Below are 19211 nucleotides of genomic sequence, written 5' to 3'. Positions count from 1 at the left end.
TCACCATGTCTCAGATTCCTGAATAAACTGGAAGCAAAGTTCAAATCCCAGCCCCACCCGTGGGAGCATGTGCAACCTCCTCGCTCTGCAGCACTTCGCAAGGTGGTTCTGGGCTGGCCCTGACTCTGAGTCACAGTATGGTCATCCCACTTCCATCGCGTGTGCGGGACTCTGTGCACCTGAGAAGCAGGTGTCAGGGATTGACTAGTGTCCCGCCTTCTAAAATTCATGCCATCCCAGAACCTCAGAATATGACCTTATTTGGAAATAGGGTGAATTCAGCTGAAGTCATACTGGTGACATAAATCCAATGACTGGTGTTCTCAGAAAAAGAGGAGAGGACACACAGGGACACACACAGAGATGAAGGTCATGGAAAACACACAGGGAGAAAGGTCACGTGAAGATGCAGGCAGTGAGTGCAGAGATGCAGCCACGAGCCGAGGAGTGTCGGAGATGGCTGGGACCAGCAGAAGGTGGGAGAGAGGCGATGGAGATCCTCCATCAGAGACCTGGGAGGGCACCAGCCCTGCTGACACTTTGACTTCAGGTTTCCAGCCTCCAGAACTGAGAGAGAATACATTTCTATTGTCTTAAGCCATCCTGCTGGTGGCTTTGTTACAGTAACCTGAGGGAACTCGTGCAGCAGGTGACAGTAGGGACAATATTCACAGATGCTCACACTCTGGCACGTGCTCTGATAAGTCTCGCACTGGACTGTCCCAGAAACCCTGTGAGTTGGATATTTAAGGTATTGGTGGCACCCTCATCGTCCAGGTAGAGAAACTAAAGCTTGGTGACTCGAACGGCTGGGTTGTAGAGCCTGGATCCCAATTCGGACCTCACCCGATGGCCTGGTCCGTGTGCTGCACGCCCGTGGCCACCATGCTGACTGTCCTTTCTGACTAAGGGTCAGAAAACACATTCTTGAACAAACCCTCAAAGCCCAATTAAGTCAAAGAAGCAGCAGCAGCATGATTTGGTAACATTAAAATTAATGTCTCTTTTCCAATGAAGGACAATATAGTTAACCGGAGGACAGGGAAGACACCACAAATATCTGTAGTCAACAAAGGAAACACTGCTGTGTGTTGCAATCCTGCAAATCAGCAAGGAAAAGAGAGTAACTCCACGGGAAGAAAAATGGGCGACAGACAAGCATTGGCCATTTATAGAGGATGAAACCCACAAGACTAACAAGATGAAGAAATGCTCCCTCTTCTTCGTAGAGAGTGCTAAATGAAAATAAGAAGGATGTGTCACTGTAGGCTTATTGTAGTTTAAAGTTAGGGGGTGACTAGAGCTCAGTGGTCGAGCACATGCTCAGCATGCAGGAGGTCCTGGGTTCAATTCCCAGTGCCTCCATTAAAAAAGTAAGACTAAAAATAAATAACTAACTAAATGAACTGAATTACTCCCCACCACCAAAAAAAAAAAAATCAAAAATTAAAGACCATTGGCAGAGATGTGGCCATTTCTGTGGATTTCTAGCGAGGGTGCAGAGCGGTGCAGCTGTCCTGGAGAACAGTTCGGGGGGGGGGTCCCTTCAAAGTACAGCTGTGTACAATTTTTGGAGGTGATGAGTATGTTAAGCACCTCAGTTGTGGCGATGGTAGCACAGGTGTATGCACGTGTCCAGGGTCATCGAGATGTAACATTAAATGTGTGTATCGATGACACCTCCGTAAAGCTAATTTTTTTTTTCTCTAAAAACACCACAAGAGAGTAGAATTCCATGTACACCCTATGACCCACCACCAGCATCACTCAGTCGTGTAACCCGAAGAAATTCTCAGCTGGACCCACGAGGGAACAAGCACAGCAAAGTTCATCACAGCGTTGTTTCTGGTGGCACTTTGGGAGGGTGCAGAGCGGCTCAGGGCAGACACACTCCACTGAATAGCTGTCAGCAGTTAGAAGCTCCTGGCTGGATGGACACAAAGCAACGAGCCTCAAAACATACTGCTGAATGGGGAAAAAAGTAAGAAACAGACTGTCATCTACGACACAGTCCATTTACATAAGTTAAAAATACACGCATACGTTTATATACAGATGTGTGTCTGTTTGGACACGGCACTGGACAGTAAGGGGCCAAGAATAAGACTGGAGAGGCCAGGGCCAAGGAGAGCCTCAGGGGCTACTGCCTGGAGCTTGGACTCCAGCCTGCAGGAGATGTGTGACCCCTTGAAGGCAGGGCAAGGGGCAGGGGGCTGCCACACAGAAGGCTGAAAGCTGAAGCAGGAGGGCCACTTAAATGGATGAACCTGAACTTACGGCACTGAAAGGGACATAGTTTTGACCAGTGGTGTCCTTCCAAAGACCTTCAAATCTCCTGGCATCTGGAAGGCCTTTTGTTTGTGAGAGACAGCAACCCAACTGAAACTAGCATTAGCCCAAACAGTCAGTTTTGGCTTCACGGAACTTGGAGGACCCAGGTGAAGCTGGCCTCAAGGGCTCCGGAAGCTGACAAGATCTTAGTACCCTGCATTTCTCTTTCCACCTCTCTCTCTGTGTCTTTGTTCCTCTGTGTCTTTTCCATCTTTTGGCTAGACTCCTTGCAGAGCTTGATGGAGGGGAGGGAGAGGGGGAGGGGGAGGGCCATAGGTTTCTCATCCCAGTTTAGTGACCCGGGAGGAACGACAAAGTCTCTTTCAGCACCCAGGTATAAAGACTCAAGGAAGCCCCTGACTGGCCCAACTGTGCCAATCGTTCTGGCTGGATGCTTGTGATGCTGGACTGGCTTGGGCTGGCCAGGAGCCTGCGGCCTGAGGGTGGTGCTGTGGGTGTCCCCAGGAAGGGGCGGGAGAGACACAGAGACACACGAATGCAAAGACGTACATCACGTGCATCAAGTCAGCACCGTCTGCCTCCCAGGGCGCACTCCTTCTGTCTTCTGTCACACTCAGACAGGCGGGACACGATTGCTGTCGGCAAGCCCCTGCCACGGGAAGGCTCTAGGGTGGTAGTGTGGAGGGTAGTGATCTGATTAACATCTATTTAGCTAATGGCAAAAAATTAACCCCAGAAATGCAGAAAATATCCAGGCAGCCTGTGGTCAGTGGCTGGAGATGGTGACAGGGCTGCCTCTGCCTCTTCTTCCCAGCCTCCTCTCACAAGCCTCTGGTGGTCCATGCTGAGAGAACAATTACCATTCTTCTTCCAGACACTGTATAAACAGTAACAGTGTGGTTACGGACCCCTTGGGGGCCAGGAGCTGATGAGCCTCGTGTATCACTGCTCCCTTCCAAGGAGAAGAGCATTCCAACAGGATGAGGTCACAGAGTGAAGGAAAACTGGAGCCAGGGAACGGGGGTTCCTGAGTCAGAGCTCTGAAGCAGTGCCTGTTCCCTGACTCCATCCCTTAACCCAACTCTCCCAATCTCCAGTGGTCTCAGAGTGTGCCTGAGCCCCTGCCACGGTGTTAGTGGGAAGGTAGGAATCTGTTCTGGTGAGATGGTTTGTGAACTGGTGGCAGAGTGGGGAGAACCTGGACCCCAAGTGGACCATGCCAGGCAGCTACATGGAAGTTAGCATTTGGTGGACTGACTCCAGCAGTGACTGGATGCTGCCTGTGAGTGCAGTTAACAAAGTAACAAAACTAACACTGATTGAAATAGGTTCTATGCTAGTTACATCTTAATGTCACATTGAATCCACCCCAAATCCCCACTAGGTAGGCATTATTATTACTCCCCTGCTGCAGATAAGGAAAGCAAGGCTCACTGAGTTAGTGTGAAGGCAGAAATCTGCCTTCAAACTCTAGTCTGTTTGATTCATGACCTCTTAGCTTCTCCCAACTGCCTCCATGACCGTGTCAGGCTGGTGGAACCCCTAGCTCAAAGTCCACCTCCCTTGTAAGCCAGCACAGTTATCAAGGTTGTGCACTGCTCAAGGGCCCCCAGGAAGAGTAAGTGTAGCTGGGTAGGGGCCAAAATACAGCCTGGGCTCTGCTCACATGGGTTGTGGGCCCAGAGGCAGTGCCTTTTTCTAATTCTCACAAAGGCACCAGATGGGCTAGCAACAGCCCTACCCCAGCAGATGATGCCAGGGCCTCTTGGAATTCTGACAGCACCCACAGTGCCAGCCACTGACACAGCAGGCCCCTGAAACCATATGCTGCTTTGCATTGTGACCCAATTGGTTCCCATGACAAAACTTGTTATTCCCATAACTTACCCAGCGTTTACTGCCTCTAGATACTTGTTGCTTTGGTTCTCTGCCTGGAATGCCCTGTTCTTCCCAACGGCTTCTCCCATTTGTAGTATCATAAAACCTACCTTTCCTTTAAACCCAGCTGGCTGCTCACTCCTTCGAAAAGCCTTTCAGACACCACAGCTGGTCTTCACCTCACTCCCTGCGGCCTCTCTCACACGGTTTCGTTTCAGGCACAGCGTTTACCATACCCTGCCTCTGATAAGGACCATCATCTTTTGAGTACTTATTCTGCGTGGGACACTGTGCTAAACACTCTCCATACTTTTCTCTCCTTGAGTCCTCACTTCGCTAACGTTGTTATGCCCATTTCACAGAGGAAGAAACTGAGGCTCAGGGGACTTCAAGACTGGTTCAGGTTGACCCAGCTAGGAAGTAGCAAGGCAGGAACTGAATTGATGGGTTCTGCTTTTAAAACTGCCTGCTCTGATTAGGGTGATTTTCCAATAGATGTTGTGACCAGGTCTGAAACGTCAGCAATCTGAGCGCGGAAGCCAGTGTGGCTCTTCGCAGTCCCAGAGGTGGGCTTTTGCAAATCGTCCGCGAAGCAAAGAAGGCTGCCCTGGTGCAGCTTTTTCTCCTTCCCTACCTGAACTGCTACTCCTGTAAGGGTCCAAAGCAGACCCTTCACCCACGGGGGCCCCACTGGCTCCTAGGAAAACAAGATCGCAGCTCCGCGGCCGGGCACAGGGAGACCCTGGGCCGGGGGCAGCCGGGTCTGCGAGCCGAGGAGCAGCAGCGGGAAGGCGGCAGGGACCCCCAACCACACCCAGCCCGGCGAACTTGTTTACGCCTCTTGCACAGCCCCTCCCGCCCGGCCGGGCCACGTGACCTCCGCCCCGCCCCTCGCTCTCTCTCGTGGCTCCTCCCGCCGCGCCGGCCCTTCTTTTTGCCTCCTTCGGAGTCACAAGATCTCTCAGCGGCCTGCTTTCGGAATCCTTCCGCACGTCCCCGCCCCCCTACCTTGCAAACTCCCCTTGTTCTTTCTCGACCGGTTAGCATCCTCAGTAATGAGAAGAACGGCCTCTTCCGTCCAGAGGGGCAGCCGACCGCGGTCTCCTGTTACCGGGGTCGAGGGGGCGGCGAGACCCAGCTGGGGACTCTTTTTCGTGGCGGAGGCTGCAGCCGGCTGTGGACACTTCACGACGGGGGGAGGTGCTGTACGTCCAAGATGGCGGCGCCCTGTAGGCTGGAGGAACTGTGAGGTAAACAGCTGAGGGGGAGGAGACGGTGGGTGAGTATGGGGGTGTCGTCCCCTCCTTTTCACGGGGGCTTCTCGGGGCAGTCCTGGCACCATGACCCCAGCCTGGGAGGCTCTGTGGGGCTGGGGCAAGGGGCTCACTTGCCGGGGAAGGACCCCGGGAAGGGGGGTTCGGAGAGCTTTCTCCTCCCTCTTATTACGCGCTCTCTCCGGCGGGGCCCAGCGGGGCTGGCGGGTCTCTGGGGAGGAGAGGCGGCCCCGGCCGGCACTTCGCCCCTCTCTGGCGACGGAGGGGACCGCTGCGCCCCGGGCCGCGGTGCCGAGGGCAGGTGAGGTGGGCCGCTTCGGCAGCCCCTCGCTTGGTGGGGTGACAGATTCCCGCGGGGTGCGGAGAGCAGGGGAGAGACCCCCGGCCGGGGGGGAAGGGTCTGGTGGCGGGGCTGGTCCCAGGGCTTGAGGAGAGGGGGCGAAGGGTGGGGGGCGGGGAATGAATGGAGGCTGCCTGTGGGCATCAAGGATCCGCCTGGACTCGGTGTCTCCGCTGAGATTTGCAAGACTGGAGTGCCTCGCTCCGGGCGTGCTTGTGGGTGTTTGATTGACGGCGAAAGACAGTTACCTTAAAGTCAGCAGAGGTGATTTTTAAGAGACAGCTATTTGCAGAGCCACTCCTAGACGCTCATTCATTCATTTGAGGAACTGGAGGATGAAGAGCCCGCGGTCAGAGAGACCTCTTAGAATTAAAGCTGTTTCTTTGTGTTTCCTGTTAAAAGAGTTTTGCTTCGTGCTCTTTGGATTTGGGGAGAGGGGGCCGTAGAGGGGGCGCGGTCTTCCTAAGCTTGTTTATGGAGCGCTCACTGTGAAAGTGCTTTTAAGTCATCATCTGCTTTAGTCCTCTTGACAAAGGGGAGAGGCAGCCACTGTTAATACTTCCATTTCTCAGATGAAGAAACTGAGGCCCAGAGAGATTAGGGTAACTTGCCCAAGGTCACACTTCTAGAATTATCTGAGTCGGGACTGGAACTGAGGTCTGACTGATTCCAAGACATGCTCCTGTCATTTGTACTCACGCCACTCTTTCATTTACCTGTTATTTGATCAAAGCTGGCTGTCCTTTCTAATTAGGTGATTAGAATTAATCAGTTGGCTCAGGTTTGTGCATAAGTGCCTCTGCATGTGTGTATGCGTGCCTTTGTCTACTTTTGAAGAAGGGCGCACTTGCTTATAAACCTTAGCTTTAGTCTGGGATGGCAGTGTTGTGCCTGTAAACATGTTAGTCTAAATTAGGCTGGAAAGTATTTGATGTTTTCATAAAACTGATGCTTTTACTGCAGAAAGAAGTCCTGCTAAAATCCTTGCTAGATTTTTTATAGAAAGCATAGAAATAGCACTTCACTTTACATCCAGTAAGCTGTAAAAATACTAAAATAGAATAATACTCTTCTGAAATAGTTTGATTTATAATTTTGGGATCAACTGGGAGTCATCTGAATTCAAACATGCTGGCAAAGTGGTGCTGTAAATTTCGGCATTATAAAACCGAGCCTTGTGGAGCCCTTGATTTACTAAGCAACCACCTGTAATTCTTAAGTTGAACATTCCTGAGTAAACATGGAATATGCAAATATGAAAACTGATTTAGGTTTGTGTAGGGAAATGCACCTTTACCAGTCATGTATCAGGCAAATGAGGCTCCTCAGAAACACTGAAACATTCTTGCTGTTGCCCTGGGGAGCTGCAGAATCTTCCTCTAACCACCTGGTGTAAACTTAAGGGGTATTTATAGAAGATGTAAATGGAAAATATCCTCTTACTAAAGTTAATATCTTATCCGAAACACTGTTACATCACGTGCCTGGAGGGTCGAATGATGTAAGCTTTCTTTGCTTCATGCATTTCCTGGTGTCATAAAGACTTTGGTATGTTCCTAAATTCCTAGTTAGACAGATTGCTAGGTGGCTATAAGCATTCTTACTCGTTTTCTTTAAATTGGAGTGTCTCAAATCCTGTGACTCAGTTGTACTCTTCCTTGCTGGGTTAAGAGCAAAGATACCCCATGCTACTGCTGTTGGAGTGTAAAACGATGCCTTCTGTGGGTGCCTGTTTTCATTTGTGAGGTGAAACTGAACAGTCTTGCTAGGACAAATCAAATATATACCTGTCTAGGTGATGTTTACAGAATAGTGAAATTGTCAGAAAATGAGAGATCTTTAATGGTAGCTTTCGTTAGAACCTTCACACACAGACGTCTGACCCCATAGTAGGTAGACCTACATAATCTGTCTTAGAGGACAACCTGAGTATATATTTTGGAAGAAGTCATAGGTGATGCTGATGTGCAGCAGTAGTTCAGGACCAGTGACTTAAAGTATCAAACTGGCCATTTTAATTTATAACTTATTACAGAGGCATTTCTTAAAATAGCTTCTAATCTCTGGTGTATGTAGCGGTGGGTAAGTTTTGAGCTCTGAATTACAGGTGATTTAATCTTATAGATCTGTTTTCTTTCAAAGTTTGTTAGGGTGTAGATAAGTTCTTTCTGGGTTCTAGGGCCATGGTGGACTAAAATTAACTTTTCCTGGAATTAACTGGATATTCTTGGATGTGTATGAGCCAAATACAGCAATACGTCAGCCATTTCAAGGTTTTCTAAAAGTCAAATAGCTTTTGACTTCTAACAAGTCACTTAAGTTGTCTGAGCTTCTGTTTCTTCATTTGTGAAATAAGAGAGTTGATTTTATATGAGTGTTTCAGTCTACATTTCTGTGATTTCAGGTCCTCCTGGGACTTCAGTTAAACATTTCAAGTTGGTTGAATCAAAGTGTTGATGGCTTTATGATAACTAAGCAAGTGGGTGACTTTTAGCCTGACCTGTTGAGTGATGACTTTTTATCCTTTCCTTTATATCACATTTTAAAAAAGGTATTCCCTATAAGTTCCTTATATTATAAATCTCTCTTTGAGAAATTAGTTTTATTTGTATTAGTTTTGTTAGTCATTTAAGTAGCTGCAGGCATGAGAGAAAAGTAATACTCAATAGCATTTAAAGTTCTAGCTGTGTTTTAAAAATACGTATATATTTATGATTAGCACGTACTCAGACACTAAATTTTTTCCTTCAGCATTTAACATAATTTGGTTTACATGAAATGCTATTTTTTCCCTTGGTCTGAAAGACCATTTAAATTGGTCTAAAATTACCATGAGCAATTTTGGATTATTCTTTTTCTGATTTACTTTTAAGCCTATAGTTACCAGAAATTAGTAACTTAATGTTTGGTGTCTATTTTGGGGAGAGGGGAGAATTTAAAAATATATATATGTATGTATAAAGCATATATAACTCCAGGACTTTGCTAATTTCGTCGTGTCCTTTCCCTTGAGCAGTACTAACTTTTGTTCTATACAGTGAAGTAGCAAAAGGTAACAAAACACTTTTTAAGGTTGAATGAATTCAGATTGTCATCTAATGAGTAAAGTGCCTTAAAAACCTAGTTTTGATACAAAACAAGTAGTTACTGGCCTAGGATTCACAGGTCATTTTCTAAAATAAAGATAATGGCAGGAGAGGCCATGAATTATTTGAGTAACAAGGGACAGTTTTACCCTTCTGTCGGTGATGGAAGACACGGGGGGGGGGGGTAAGGAAGAACAGGTGTAGTGACCTTAATGCCTGCAATCATTCAGACCTGTGCTGCTTTGAGTAGTTGACAGAGCACAAGAGCACAGCAACAAACATGAAGTGTATCCATTTTAAGTGATAGAGTAACTTTATCAATGTTGCAAATGTAAGTTATTAAATGTAGACTTCTAAGCCTTAGGTACCCAGCAATACATTTTGTTTAATAGTAATATTGTTACAATAAAGTTTATATTTATTGACACAGTGCCAAACAGTGCTAAATATTTTACATGCATAATCCTGTTAGCTCTTCCAACAGCCTTAAGGGGCAGGACAGGGAGATGAGGAAATTGAGCGTTCAGATCACTTATTCAGTGGCTGAGCTGGGATTTGAACCTTGTTAGTTGACTCCAGAGTCCAAACATTTCATCTTTAACTTTGATAAATTGCTTGAACTGCTGATCTCATAAACTAACTCATAGGTCAGTGATTCTTAAGTTTGAGGGGGGGGGTCATCCCCCTCTGAGAATTTGTGGGAAGCTGTGGACCAAATATCCTTTCCTGTCCCACCAACAACAACAAAATTCATACAGATGTGAAATTTTGGATATGGCTTTATGAACTTTATGGACCCAGCCTGAAGCCCAACTGATCATTCTGATAGATTACTGGTCTTAAAAATGGACTTGGGTGGGGGGTATAGCTCAGTGGTAGAGCACATGTTTGGCATACATGAGGTCCTGGGTTCAATCCCCAATGCCTCCATTAAGGGGGAAAAAATGGACTTGGCTTAAAAAAAAAAAAAAAAAAAGACCAGCAGATAGGAAAGGGCCCGTCTTTTAAGGATGGCCTGTGTACTGTTCGTATTATAGATCATTTTGTTAAGCTTTTACATTGGAAGGCTCTTCACACTCGCTGGGAATTCAGCCTGAAGTGCCACATTAAAAAAACTATAAGTGGGGAACTCAGGTGTGTAACTTGCTAAATGCTAGCCAGGTTTGGTATTTAGTCTGTGTGTACCTTTAGTACCTGGCAGAATTCCATGTAGGTTTTTTCCCAAGATTTATACACTGTTTTTTTCTTTTGAACCTCAAAGTATATATAAAATATATATTAAGTATATATTTTTGATGTTTCTTGCCTTCATCCTTCTTCCTAGACCAGTGGTCCTCAACCGTTAGTGGGCATCAGAATCTCCTAGAGACCCCACTCCCAAAGGTTCTGATCCAGACGTCTTGGACCAAGGCTCAAGGCCCAGGAAACTGCATTTCTAACAAACCCGCCAGTGATGATGATGTTGCTGAGCTGAGAACCACGTTTGTCAGGCCTAGACTGTCCAACCCTGCACCTTTATCCCCTAGGGTATTTCTGTTTTAGTCCTATGAATTTGAAACCTAAAGAAATCTTACAGTTTGCTCAGATTTCTTCTAAGGGAAGCTCTGTTTTTGAAACATAGAGGATATTTGGTTTATTTTCTGGGTAAATAATTTTGTTCATGCTAATAGGAGGTCAAGACATAAGAAACATTATCTGTAGAAGAGAGAACACATTACCAAAGTCAAGCTCTGTCCCTGCAGGCAAGTTACTAGAGGGCTTACCTCTGAGTAGGGTCTGTGCTTTGTCCTTCAGGGACCCTCATGGTGAAAGTTCTGAATGAAGAATCTGCCGCTCTTCTGCCCCTGTTTATATGACCTTAAGAGGGACCACGACTGCTGAGACCCTTTAAATCACAGATGACTACACGTTTTGGCAAGTTTTATTTCACACACCGAGTAGTGTTCCTCACCCCTTTCTCTGCTTCTGTGCGTCCGCAGAAAGAGTGGATTGCAGCTCGTACTTTGCCTTTTTTGGGTGCAGTTAGGCTGAAAGTAACTTTGTTCACTTCATAGAATGTTACTCTAAGAAATCACCTGAGCATTACTGAGCCAGAGCCTAACATAGTTGTGTAACGGTGTATCATTGACACATGATTATTGTTATCTGTGTCAGTAACGTAACAGTGTAATGTTTCTCCTCTCCCTGTGCTGTACTGGATAGTGAAACAGTCCGTCTGTGCCTGAACCTGTATCTGAATTGTCTGCACTTTTTTAGATAAAAACCTCAGTATAGAAAACAAGTTACAGTGAAGAGACATCTGCCTTCATTTACACCTGTAGTGTGTTTACATCACAGACAAGCTGTACAGCATTATGTCAGGTGATGTATGCAGCTGTGACGTATATGCAGCTACGTGTTTTATGTGGTTTGCGGTTCGGAGGGGTCTAGGAGGGAGAAGGCCACATGCAGCACTGGTTTTCCTAACTGGTATTTTCAGGTAAAATACTTTCTTAAAGGCATTTTAGGTACCTGCCACTGGTATTTCATAAAGGTGTACGTAGCCCTTAGCTCTCTCACGGCTCGTGGTGCATCCTGCCTGGGGCGGAGGTGTGTGCAGATGGGAACAGGTCCTGCTAATGACGTCTCTACCTGGCTGTTAAGCTGGAGTTCGCGTGTAACCTGGGTGTGCAGGTCATCTCTCTGTCTAAATGAGATGAAGGTGAACTGTGAGAACACGATGACCTATACTCCTTCTGTTTAATCTCAAAACACAGAAGCTCTCATCTTCTAACTCAAACCTACCCTGTATTTTTATTCAAAAAGGCTGACTGTAGAAGTGCAGTTGCAGTTGGCTTTGAGGTGAGCACACAACTTTGGGTCAGATACCAGAGGAATAATCTAGATCTGAGGGCATGTTTCTCTTTTAGTTTGACTTTTGAAGGCAGGAATGTGGATTGGCCCCATTGTGCTCTGACAGGTGTTTCCGTCCGTACCCGTAAGGGGTGCACATTTTTGAGGAGGGTCCTCTCCATTCCTCACTTCTGATCAGGAGGTCCACAGGTCACATGCTTTTACGTAATAGGACCTCCATAGGGCAGAATTTAAATAGAAATGAATAAGTAAACAAACACTTAAAATATAAATAATGGCAGGCAGCCTTTGACTTGCTGGCATTGAACTGATGCCGATTTATTACCATTACCATTTTTTAGTGGAATGATAAAGAAGTTAAGAAGTCGTGATGTTGAGTGTTGGACAAAAGACACTTGAATCTCCCATGCCAGTGCCTTTATTCAGGACGGTGATCTTGGCCGGACAGGCTACACGCACTCCTCTTGTGTGTGTCCTAACTTTACCCTTTCCTTAGATACTCCTTTTCAGCTGAAAGATCCAACAGATTAATTGAAGAGGAAGTCTGTGTGACTCACTGGACTAACAGCTGATTTTAAGATTCCGAAGACTGGAGGCTCCAGTGTTTTAATTCCAGCTCTTTGGGTTGAATGGCAGTGGCTGGGCAAGCTCTCCCTGTCTGGATGGCTCGGCTGGCGCCTCTGAAAGACCAGCCCGCCTCCCAGCACCGCACACACACTTGCAGTGTGCCACTGGGAATCCCTGGTGTTAATGCCTAGAATGTGTTCCACAAGGAAATGTAATTACCCTGTCATCTGGAGCAGGAGATGGCAGTTGTTCAAGTTGCTCAATACTCCAGTTTGACTTTGACCATGACTGTGTGTTGAGGGCTTGCTTTCACACCCTTCCTTGTGCAGTGTAATTAGGCATATCTAGTGGATGAGGGTCAGCTTCCATACTCTGTATCAGCCCTGGAATGGCCAGCAAAGAAGCTGATGAAGTCTTTGTTAAACTGAACAGGGTGTATTTGCCCCTTGTGTGCCCATGCTGAAACAGGCCCTGGGTGTGCACTGTGGACCAGACAGATGGCCCCTGTCTCCATGGAGTTTACAATCTAATGATCAGACTATACCTAAATGTAGTTTGAAGGGCCTGCATTTTAAAAGCAAACTTGAATGTATTTATTTATATATTCACGTTAAAAGCAAACGTGAATATACTCACGTTTAACATGGATTTTTAATACGAGATAATTTAGGCAGAATTATTATAGGGTAAAAGGGGGAAGAAAACAGAGAAATGATTCTGTTCTCAAGTTATTTTATACTTGTCGTGTAGAAGGATTAGATTAAGGTCTGTTTTGAAGGCAGAATTCAACTTTGTATATTTATTTAAGAAATTTTTTAACTCCTAATCATTAGTCAACAAGTACCAGACATTGTGGCAGCTGCAAGAGATACGGTGCTGCAGAAGCCACCGTCTTTCACTGGCTCCAACTTCTGTTCTGGTGAGGGAGACACGTTCAGTAACTGATTACGCTTACTTAATTGGGTCATGGTAAGCGATGCAGAGAAATAGAGGTTGCTCAGAGTACGTGGCAGCCTGGGCAGAGTGGAGGGAAGTGAAGGCTTCTCTGATGAAGTGAATGTTTGAGCCAAGATTTTAAGGGTGAAGACTTACCTTGGGAGGGGGCAGAGGTCACGTCTCTCAGGCACAGAGACACAGTGTACGTGGTCCCGAAGTGGGGGGCACATGTGGCTTGGCTGTGAGACAGAGAGGCTAGTGGGGGAGCATTGTAAGGGGGGGGCGCCCGGCGGGTATGAGGCGAGGCAGGCCCGCTGAGTGCTTTCCACCTGGCACCCTTCTTACGCTGGGGGCTGCCTCGCAGGGGCTCCTTGAGTGATGACTCTGTGCCGGGGGCCAGAGGGTGTTCGTCTCCTGCAGTTCTCACATGGCCTTGTGAGGTGGACGCCCAGATTCTACTCAGCTTATAGATGCGGTAACTTAAGGTTAGACGTTGGAGACTTAAGATAAATAATCAAGTTACACACAGAGGTGGGAGGGCTTGGACTTCAACTCGCAACTCTTTAATTCTAGAGCCTGTCCTGCGCATTCGTTACTGCCCGTTCGTTTATAGCTCTAATAAAGACAGTTAACAAAAGGCACAGATTACAAGTTCAGCACAATATAAAGAATTTCCAGCAACCAGCTGTTCAGAAATGTAGACAGGGAGAGGCACGTGCACCCAGTGATTGCAAGTGTTCATTCCAGTGGAGACCAGATGGCCACCTGTCAGGGATGGAGCAGGAAGGAGGCTGAAGCAGATGAACCCTGAACTCCCTCCGATTGCCTCCGGGATTTCACTTCATTATAAGATGGTTATTTACATATATGTGTTTTTCCTCTTCAGTGACCATGAAAGACACCAGGTTGACAGCACTGGAAACTGAAGTACCAATTGTCCCCAGAACAGGTAAGGCATGGACTCAGTCCATGGTTAGGGGCGGTGGAAGAGAATCGTTTATCTTGCTGTGGTGGTGCTGGTGTAGACGTGTTTCTTTGCATTTAGGACTTAACGTGTATGGTTGCAGCCACTTGCCAGGAGCTGGACCTTCCGTGGCCTGAAGTAACGAGTTAAGTTACCGGAGTTTGTAGACTGCTTGTTCAGCGCCAGGCACTGTGTCAGGCTCGCTCTTTCATTGTTTATTTTCTCCTTGTCCACACTTCCGGTGTTTCTCCATTTTACAGATGAGGCATTGGGCTGTGAGGTGTCTTGTCCTTTCCCTGAGGCTGTGCAGCTAGTACTCGGTGGGCCCGTGACTCAAGTCGGTTCTGACTAGCAGCGAAGTCTGGTTCTAATCACTACGTAAAACTGAAGCCTGTGTGTTTGAGCAAGTCTTTTAACTAACACAGAGGTTCTCAACTCTGACTGTGCCTTAAAATCCACATGGTCTGTAAGAACAAATCAAATGTACTGTCTGGACCCCACCCCTTAACCTGCTCTGGAGTGAGGCTTGGGCTGCAGGATTTTGTAGACTCTCTAGGTGTTTCCAGTGTACATTCGTGGGCTGAGAACCCCTGAGCTAATGAGTTAGCATTGCATCTTAACATGGCTTTATTTATTAATTGTCTTAATTTGGGGGGGGTGAGTTGTATGTTGTGGTTTCCAGGAGCTGGGGATTCTCAAAGTCCTAGAATATATCCTTCCTAAATGTTGAGGCTCTGGCATTCCTGTGCACATGAATGTGGTCTCAGTGACCTGCTGATCACTGAGCTCTGCTTTTGAGTTTACTGGCAGGAGTGTGCAGTGCAGCCGCGTTCTGTGTCTGGAGGAAGGAAGGGTGTAGGGAAGGCAGGGAAGGCGCTTGGTCTGCTGAGTTTAGACGTGGATGGCTGATGGGATTCATTTAACACCTCACTGGCTGCCATTTGCCATATTCCATCAGCCTCACCTCACAGGAATTGTGAAGTAAGGTGGGGATTTTTGCCTTAAAGATTGGTGTCTGTTCACAAACTGGGACTTAATACAGATTGTACACCATCTAACAAGAAGGTGGAAGTACAAGTAGGGAAAAGCTTGCTAAGTTTGGCGTTTCATTTTCAAATGTTTGATGTGTACCTCACCCTGTCTGTTGTCAGAAGTCCACTGAACATGAATTTGAACCCAGGGTCAGAGGGTCATGTTCATGTCATTGAGGCCCAAGCTGAGCATCACACATCATAAATCTCAGGTTTTATTCAGCATTTTTCAGTATTGGCGTTGTATTATGTTTCAGTTGCCAGATTGTTAAAGTGTGAAATTTTAATGTAGGAAAAATACGTTGTCAGCTCTGTCAGCTGCTAGATTGCTGCTGCGTTAATGCGTGTGTGACACCAAATAGACATTCACCTTTAGCTGCCACGTTTAGTCCCAGAACTGACCATTTTGGACAAAGCAGAATGTAATTCAGGGGAGTTTCTGGTTCATTGTTTTCTAGAGGGAACCTGTACCCAGGATTCATAGCTTGGGCAAGCCTCAGGGATCCTTCATCTTCAGCCACTAAAAATTACTGGCAGCCTGCAGCAATCATTTTGACAAGCTTTTTGTTTTAATTTTTAGCCTCTGTAGACACAAAACTATGAGGAATTGTCCTCCTAAGATATTTTTGTAGATCTGTTTTGAAATCTGATTAGTAAGTACAAAATGTGTTTAATTTTTTTTCTTAATATTGTTTTCTTCATACTCTTTGTATTTTTTATGTTTGGCTTGAAGATGATTTATCATGGATATCAGTGACTGATTTTGGATTTTTTTCATGTCATAAAATTGAGATAACAGGTTGACATTTTATTTTTAATTCACCCTCACAAGATGTGAAGTGTTCTGAAATAAAGACTACAAACAGGACTACAAATTAAATGCAGCTCTTAAAGATTATTTTGTTTTGAATAAATGCTACAAAACAATTCTATAAAAGAATTAAAGTATAATTCAATTTCTATTATTTAGCCATGTGTTACTAAATTTTTTATAAATATTTGGCTTAAAGAACACTGTTATTTGTAAAACTATTCAGCGAGTCTACCCTCTTACTATTTATATTATTAGTTAATATATTTAACTATTTGGTGTTGTTAATTGTTTTTGAACATAAAAATTACATCATTAATGAAGCTTTTACTTTTATAATTATTATATTATAATAAGTACTACAGTGACAGAATTTCAGCTTACAAAACAAAACTTGGCTGTTACATCTAGAATGTTTTACCTTTATTTGAAAGTGAATATTCAGATATTGGCAGTAGTTGCAAATGCATGCCTTGTGTACATTAGTGACATCGTCTGGATTGGGTATGATGGTAACAACATTAACATACAGTTGTCAACATTAACATATAGTTGTTGGTCACACACACACTGTCAGGGATGCCAGAAATGCTACTGAAGTGGGCCATTGATGGTTCAACTTTCTGTCCTTCTGAAGACCAGATTTTGGCCAAGTATGGAGACTAAAATCGAACTTTGCTAAATCTCTATTTTCCATGCTTGTTGAGATGGTACTAAGTGTTGTGTTTGATAAAAGTCTGGTTACAGTGCAGAGTTTAAGCTTGGCTTATTCAAAGTTTGTGACTAACAACTCCCTGTTGCTTTAGATCGAGCGGTCAGGGGAGGCCTCTCAGAGGTGGTGACATTCTGAGCGGAGACTTGAAGCCAGCAGCCCCACAGGGATCTGGGAGAAGAGCGTTCCAAGGACAGAGGGAGCTGCAAGTGCGGAGGCTGTAGCAAGAACCTGCTTCCCTGGGTTTTAGGAGGTGGGGACTAGAGCTGAGAAATAAAAGGGCAGAGTGGTGTGAAATGAAGGCTGAGGAGTGGGGAGTTCACAGCTGGCCACATCTGCGGAGCCTTTTAGGCCACTTGGGAGTTTGGGTCTTACTAGCTCCATGGGAAGCCATTGGCTGCTTTTAAACGAGAGTAGTAGATTCTGATTTCTGTATTTCAGAGTCTTTTGTGGTTGTTTGGTGGCAGATAATTTGTAGCGGAGAGTGGTGAGGGGACTGCTGCTCCCTTGTATCCCAAGGGGAGATGATGGGGACTTGGAACAGAGTGGATCAGTGAGTGGGCTTTCTGACGGATTAGAGGTGAGGGTCGAAGATGTCACCTCGATGTTTGCTTCAGACTGACAGTCGTGCCTTTCACTGGGTTCCGGAAGACTGGCAGAGTGGCAGGTTTTGGGGCGGGGAGTGGGTGTTGAAAGTCATGGCTCCCTAATGTAAACGGTGTCATTGGTAGCACTGCATTGTGGCGTGTGGCCACCAAAGATGATATTAAACTAAGCGGCGTGTAGGATACAGAAATGTACTAACCCAAATATTGACTTTTGGCACCTGCTGCCTCCTGTTTTCCATACTTGGGTACTTCCAAAATGGAAGAGACTTCCGTGGCTGTAAACGGACGCTTCAAGTGTCTGTGGGGCTAACTTTTAAGTGACTTCTCCCAGCCGGTCTCTGTCGGCTATGAAGTGTGTGTAATGTGCGCAGCTCACCCGCTACCACCTTGTCCAGGTCGAGCTGGTCCCTTCCCGCCTTGGGTTCTCACTGAACCATGTCCACTTCCTACTCATGCACACATAGTTCTGCGTTGCATTTGCTAAGCCTGCTTCCTTCCTTAGTAGCCTGCACTTAGCCCCTCAGGAAATACTTGAATAAGTTTGAAAAGGAAAGGTTTTCCAATCTGATTCCGAAAGTTTATGATTTAACTCTCTTGAGGGCTTTTTAGAATGTCAAAAATCCTTAAACTTGAGGCACTTAAATGAAGAATCCCACACAAAGCCCATGATGTATATTTTTTCTGGGTGTTAAAAAAAAATATGGTTGAAAGGTAGAATTTTAGGACTAAAGTGAAAAACAACAAAAGCTTGTTGCCAAAAATGTACTAGTGCATTTTAGAATAAAACCTTATTTTTGCTTTCTATAAAGCATTTGAAAGAGTAGGCTCCAGATGTCAGACTTTTACACCTAAATTACATTTATAATCTGAGAAACAAGCTAGGTGGCCCATGCCGATCAGCGCTGACTACCGCCAAGTTGACTGGATGGGCGCCATCTTTGTTTAGAATCGAGCTCATGTCATTCTGGGCTCTGGGCTGCCTGTGTTTGGAGGAAGAGCTCTGACATTATCGTCTTCTGAATACACAAAAGACAAACTCAGAGTCTCGCTAACCTGAGACTGGGTAAGTAGTAGTTTTATTGGAACAAAACCAAACTTAGGGACAAAATACTTTGAAGCCTGAGAGTTGTTTGTGGTTTACCTGAAGTAGAAATGAATGTGGGGACTAACTAGATACTAAACGTGCTATTAAAAGTTATTTTGAAGGTAGTAGCCCAAAGATTTTTACTAGTTTTCTTTCTGATAATATGTGAGTGCTGCTCAGTGAGTGAGTACTGTGCCAGGTGCTGTGCTGGGATGCGCAGTATCTCAGTTAATCTTCTCGGTGAGCAGTGAGCCCCAACAGGTTGGTGTTACCTTCACTTATAAATTTAGTTTAATCCAACTCACAATAAGGTGACATTTATTTCTGTTTTCAGCTTTGAATTCTTATAATAAAATCTTACTAGTTGTGGTAAGTTCTGACCCCTTTCACTTCCTCTGTGATTTACCTGTAAGATTCATATTTATGTAAATATAAATTTGTACTACATTTTTACATCATACTTTTTACATCATGATTTGCTATCAAAAATGCATTTTTACATTTTAATTGATTTTTCTGGCTAATGAATTTCTGATTCACCAAAAGCAGAATCAGTGAATATCATTAGGTTGTAATTAAACAGAGCATAGATGATAATGAGTTAATACTCAGCAGTTTCTGGGCTCATTGCTACTTTTAATCTGGTATCCCTGTAGGAGGAGCTTAACTTCTTAGTGGAATTTTTCCCTAGTGTAGTGTTTCTCAAATGGGGCTTTTTAATCACCTATGTAAGAATTACCTGGGGTACTTATTATAATACAGATTCCTGAGCCCA

At 45.3% G+C, this 19211-nt stretch overlaps 1 protein-coding gene and 1 non-coding gene across 7 annotated transcripts in view; both read left to right on the top strand.

Annotated features, from left to right (window-relative positions):
* The first annotated feature begins 5236 nt into the window (after positions 1–5236).
* TSC1 (TSC complex subunit 1) overlaps positions 5237–19211 on the top strand; it is a 46988-nt gene continuing 33013 nt past the window's right edge. For 2 of the 6 annotated variants that reach the window (XM_064490654.1, XM_031450787.2), the window contains exons 1-2: positions 5237–5449; positions 14113–14175. The gene's annotated coding sequence lies outside the window, so the exon portion shown is untranslated. Of the gene's footprint in view, positions 5450–11210; positions 11232–14112; positions 14176–19211 lie in introns of those variants that run through there. The other 4 variants (XM_031450783.2, XM_031450784.2, XM_064490653.1 and 1 more) reach the window with 4 other exon arrangements.
* Positions 9729–9800, top strand: TRNAA-GGC (transfer RNA alanine (anticodon GGC)). Its single transcript has one exon. It is a non-coding gene; the product is annotated as a tRNA-Ala (tRNA).

The sequence above is a fragment of the Camelus dromedarius genome, chromosome 10 (assembly GCF_036321535.1).
Source record: "Camelus dromedarius isolate mCamDro1 chromosome 10, mCamDro1.pat, whole genome shotgun sequence".
NCBI lineage: Eukaryota > Metazoa > Chordata > Mammalia > Artiodactyla > Camelidae > Camelus > Camelus dromedarius.
This window is presented reverse-complemented; position numbering and strand designations above follow the sequence as displayed.